The sequence below is a fragment of the Capsicum annuum genome, chromosome 3, assembly GCF_002878395.1.
Source record: "Capsicum annuum cultivar UCD-10X-F1 chromosome 3, UCD10Xv1.1, whole genome shotgun sequence".
Taxonomy (NCBI): Eukaryota; Viridiplantae; Streptophyta; class Magnoliopsida; order Solanales; family Solanaceae; genus Capsicum; species Capsicum annuum.
Genome location: NC_061113.1, coordinates 32,725,434 through 32,731,649, shown reverse-complemented (window position 1 = coordinate 32,731,649; position 6,216 = coordinate 32,725,434).

Genomic DNA, 6,216 nt, shown 5'->3' with positions numbered 1-6,216 from the left:
AATTAAAAAACTAATTTGATATAAGTTGATTTTTTGAAAACTCAATTATACATAACTTGTTAAAGAAGCAAACTTTACCAACCACACAATCTCCATATTTGCATCTTTGATCTGTCATGTCAACTACTAATTTGATAGAGAATCAGTTCTATTATCTAAAAATAGTAGAGAAAGAAAATTTCAATGCCATTTAAATGGATAAAGACAAATCTAAATAAACAAATAGAACAAACCAAAAATAATTGGGCAACTTACCTAGAAAAATTAGAGGTTGAAAAGTTGTTGGAAAAGGATTTGCAACCCAGTTGAAAGAAAATCAAAGCAAGAAACAGAGCGATAAGTAAACCCAAAGTACTTATGACGTTTGTAAATAGAGTAGAGAAGGCACCTCAATTATCAACCGCAACAACTCAACACAACCACATCTTTAAAAAGATAGTTGTCCAAACCACTCATTAATAGGTACAAAAATTAGGAGAATACCCATAACAATAAGCCAATAGAAAAAAAAAATAGACAAAAAGAAAAAAAAAATAGACGAAACAATGGTGGAAAAAATATTTCAATTGAAGTCCGAAAAAATAAATCCTCAATCAGTATATCATCTAAAATATTTCAAAATAAGCGATTTATACCAATAAAAATATTCCATCCCAATGCAATGAGGCGTCAACCATCCTATATGATACATCCATCTATTGAGAATTTTTATTTTTATTTTATTTAAAAAAAATACAAAAATCATATGAGAAGATAAATAAACTACTTGGCAGAGCAGACATGATCATTCATGAAAAATAGACGATAAATTGGAATAGATGAGTTCAAAATTTGCCATATAAGTCATTTCATAGGTACATCTTCATCATCAACCTTCAACAGTAAGTAAGGTCCCTTAAAATTGCCTAAGTTTCACCAAGAAGTGGAAAGCTTTCTTAAGATACTCCTCAGTACCAGTTTGAACATATTTAATCCTTGTCCCTCACTTATTTCCCTCATGATTTTCCTCTCTATTTCCCCTACAAAGCATAATAGGCTTGAGTTTTTTTTTTAAAAAAAAAAACAAAAGCAATGTGACCTGCATGAATTTTGAAGTAGTTACGCATTTACCACTTATCAAAATTCCTATATGATTAGGAAAAAAATTCTCTGAATTGCAGGTTGTGAATTTTTAGTAGATGATTGTCATAAGTATGCTTACAGGGCAAATCGAGAATAGTCAATATTTTACATTTGCCATTGAAAGAATGAATGATGTCATACCGAAATCAAGCGAGAGGTTTATAAATATCACCTTTTGTACACTATCTCTTATATGTTGAACAAAGATATCAATTTTAATATCTACAACGGCAACCATTCTTTGAAATCAAGATGATAATTGAAAAGTGATAGAGGATTGGCTTTAGCTAGAGGGTCAGTTTCATCATCTCCTTTAGCGCATCATTTCAATCCATTTTAATGTAAGAGAATATTTGCATACCTATTACTATTCTTCTTCCGCTTTCTATAAGATTTTATCAATTGTATGAAGCTGAAACCTGGGATACATGAAAAAGAAAGAGAATGTAAGGTCAGAGAAGCTATAAGATGTCAATAGAATTGATATGTTCTCGTGAAAAAACTATGTGTCCGTGATAACTTTGAGAACATATTTAACAGGTTGACAGTAGAAATCTTGATGGTAATATGGGATACATATATATGCTGGTCGAAATTCTAATTCTAAGATAGATCTCACCATAATTTTGAGATATGTGATAAAATGCACGTTTGAGTTGAACGTCGTTACAATATAGGACAAATATTCTGTCTATCACGTTACCGGTAGCATTTGCAGATAGTGATGGTGGCATAAATGCAATCTAGACACATATTATGGTGATCTTTTTTGCTGAAAATGCTGATACAATAAAAACTTGTAAGAAAGCAAATTCTATATTTTTGCAAGTGAAGTTGAGGTGATTGTTCTTATTCATTAAACATGATCATAATATCACATCAATGTAGTATTTAAAACTCAACCATATAGGCAGAGAGCTTTGAAAATAAATAGAGCAAATTAAGGTAGCAATTGTACCATTATGCCTCCGGATGTCCGTCTAAAGTTCAAATTTGTTGCATGGATGCATATAATTGTGATATACCAAAAAAAAAAAAAAATGAACCAATAGGAAAAATATATGATAACTTAATCTAAAAAAAATGTATTGATCCTCATCCATTATAGAAAACTGATTTAAAATATTAAAACCGTCAATACAAAAGTTGAATATTGACTCAAATTCCCTAAGTAAGAATAGAGTTCACTTAACAAACTTTAGGTCAATTGTGTCATTTTACCTGCACAAATGCATTATAAAGGTGTTGTGAATGCCCTTATTTACATGTCATCAATTGTTCAATAACTTTTTAAATCAGTTACAAATTTAATATTTTTGGTTACTAGTATAATGCAAACACATGACAATGTCATTGTCATATGGAATCAAGCAAGAAAATGTTATATTTTGTTATTAAAACATCATTTTTCTCTCATTCACAATGCCTGGATTGTAATATAAATCTGCGAAAACAGAACAATGACTTTTGCTATTTATTCTGTTTAGCCTTGTGAGATGAAATCATAATTGAAAACTTGATAATTGAATATGAACATCGTAGATATGTCTATCAAAAAAAATCTTACAACACACAACAATTACTGTAATTAACACGCAAAAAATAGTGTTTGATGTCAGAGTCAAAGTGGGATACTAACCTTATCTACCGATGGTAAATCAAGCAAGAAAAAATAATGTAATTTTCATATACACATTAGCATGCCAACCAATTGTGCTTCAAAAGTATAGACAAATCGAGAAATCTCTTAGAAAGAATTATACCCAATTCATAATTAAGAACTAATTCGTAGATAGAGACGCATTAAGAATTTGGTTTGTATATCAAAAACTTTTTGAAAGTAGGGTTCTTTAAATATTAATACATTTTTGTAGAATCATAGATGGATAAAGCTTAAAAATCAAATCGGCTAAAAATTGGAGATTCCCGATGTATCGGTAATAGAAGCAAATTGAATACTTTGCAGTGAGAACTGCAGAATTTCAATAATATGCATATTAATCGCTTGACTAATTGAACTGATGGAGTATAAAATTTTATTTACGTGGATTATCCCATTTGGTTTTAACTGATGTGTCAAAATTAAGTTAAAGGATAATGCTAATCACAAAACAAAGCAGTTTTCAATTCAAATTGTGAACCGTAATGTCAGAAGTTGCAAAATCTTAATGACATTAAATAAAACTCTTTTTTTTAAAAAAATAGAAAAGGGTAAAAGAACCTACAAGAAAAAAATACTTTTTTTTTATAGGAATCAATAATTAAATTACAAAATTACATAGTTTGAATATTATAAAATCTTTTCATCTACTTCAATACATTGTAATAAGAATATTTTACTTTCAATTCCAACGTACAAAGTATTAGGATGTGGATGAGGATAATGATTAAAAAATAGTATATTTTAAATAATTTTAAAAGAAAACATTAGAAATAATTTTTTTTCTAAAGCAAGATAATTATGAAACATTATTTTTAGAAATCAGTTATTAGTGAATAGTTAATTAGTTATTAATATACATGTAGCTTTTTCTGGTCATGCCACATGACTTAATGACGAGACTTTATTCTCTCCTTTTAATAATATATATATTTTTTATGGAACAGAATGTCTTCTATTCAAAAATAAAACAATTGTATTTCCCATAAATCGACTCACATAACTATGACGACATCTTCAATAAACTTCAGTGTAAGTTTAGAGTAGACTAAAAATACTTGGGTAAGATTGAAAGAAAAAGTATGCCTGACATTAAATGATCATTAAAAAAGTTGAAGAGAACTGAAAGAATAATCTAAAAAGACAAAAACGAAAGCAGAAATAAATGGAAGGAAAGGAATTCGAAGAACATTAAAGAGAGAGTTTTAGCAGAACAATAATGACAAAAAACATGAATTTAAGCCATTAAATTGGTAAATATGAAGAGAATCATAAGAAAATTAGGGCAAAACTTTGAGACAAAAGCAAACAAGAAATTACAATCCTAGAGGAGAAAATGATGAGAACTCAAAGAGATGTTCTTGATAGTCCAAAGAAATAGAAAGGAGTAGCTCAAATGAAGAAGCAATGGCAAAATACCATAGAAAATGCAACAAATCAACTTGAATAATAGTCAGAGCAAGATAATACGATAATCAAAGTATAAAAAATAGTAATCAAACTCAAAGGACAAAAAAGTACAAGAATAATACTATGACTAATAGTACAACTAATAAAACATAAGGAAAACATAAAATGCATAAATGAAACATAACAATTTTAAATGGCAAAATTCCAGAAATTGCAACATTTTAGCAATAAATGAGGCATTATAGCTATAAATTTGCCTAATTACGGGAGGTAGTCGCAGTTTGATAGATAAATATATAAATTAGAAATTGTATATGCAAATTTGCTTTATCAATTGTATAAAAGCCCAAAATTTCTTTTGTCTACAAACACAATCTTTAATTATTTGTATATGAGCCTTGAAATTTAATGTATACAAATTCTATAATATAGAAGCGTGAAGGGAAGCAGGTGACGATCGTCATGTTTGTTTCCTCCATAATTTTATTATATCTCCCCTAATTAATTATTATATGACATTTAAATATTAAAAAATTAATAATATTTAACAAAAAATATAAAATAGATATTTATGACATGTCTGCTTCCGTTTCTTCAACCATAATTTTATTACTTCATCCCTAATTAATTATTATAAGTCATTTAAGTATTAAAAAAATTAATAATATTTAATAATAAAATAAAATAAATAAAAAATAATAAACAAACTATTGATATTTTAAATTAACTTGACATCTTATATAAGACCCGTCTAAATTTTTTCCACAACTATTTTTAATATTAATTTTGTTATATCACTTCTAATAAGTTATTTCTAATTGAGTATTATATGTTATTTACGTATTAAAAAATTAATAATATTTAATAAAAAATAAAATATACATTTATGACATGTCTGTTTCAGCTGTTTCAACCGTAATTTTACTATTTATCCCTAATTAATTATTATGAGTCATCTAAATATTAAAAAAATAATATTTAATAAAAAATAAAATAAATAAAAAATTAATAAATTAAATATTGATGTTTTAAATTAACTTGGCATCTTATACAAGGCCCGCTTAAAAAAATTTCACAGCTATTTTTTATAGTAATTTTATTGTATCACTTCTAATAAGTTTTTATGAGTCATTTAAGAACATGTCTGCTTCGCGACTTCAATCGTTATATTCGATTGACTCTCGAAATTATATCAGTGTTATTAAATTGAAATAGAAGAAAAAGTATTATAAATTTCAATAATTAAAAACTTAAATTATTTTAAAAAAATAATAGACTATCAATGCTATAAAAGTTTGGACAAGGAGTATTATAAATTATAATGGCTAACAACTTAAAATAGTAAATTACAATGCCAAAAAACTATTATAAATTACAATAGCTAACAACTTAAAATATCTAAAAAAATATTTAAAATATAATTAATTATCAAAATTTTATTTGTATCACAAAAATTGAAACTAAAAAAATAAGGGAGAAAGACAAAAATAGCCCCTTCTATAAAAGTTATTACGCAAAAGTAGTCCCTGAATTTAATTCCCACTTAATAGTCGTTAAAATAATTCCATCTTCTAACAATCTTCTAATCACCGCTAAAAAAAAGCCACAAAATTTTCCTAATATATATCTTTCCTTTTCAATTAAAACTCACACTTTCCTTCCCCAATTTTACCTCAGGATTCCTTTCCATTAAAACCTCACAATTCCTCTTTCAGATACAACATCTTACCTTAAATACCTTCATAAATTGTATATAAAATATATAAAAACCCTCCATTAATTAGCTTCGTAAAGTTTTTTTCATTCACAATTAGCTGAAATTAATACGAAATTATGGCTTTAAGTTCAGTTTTAGTTCTGATTATGCTACAATACGGAGGAGAGTGGTTAAGTGATGTGCAATTTGAAAAATTTACAATCAATGGAGTACTTTTGAATTTGGATTGCAGGTAAGAATATTTTGCTGATGAATTGTATAAACAGTTGAATCTAGAGTAAAATTCTGGTTTAATGACAATAAAATA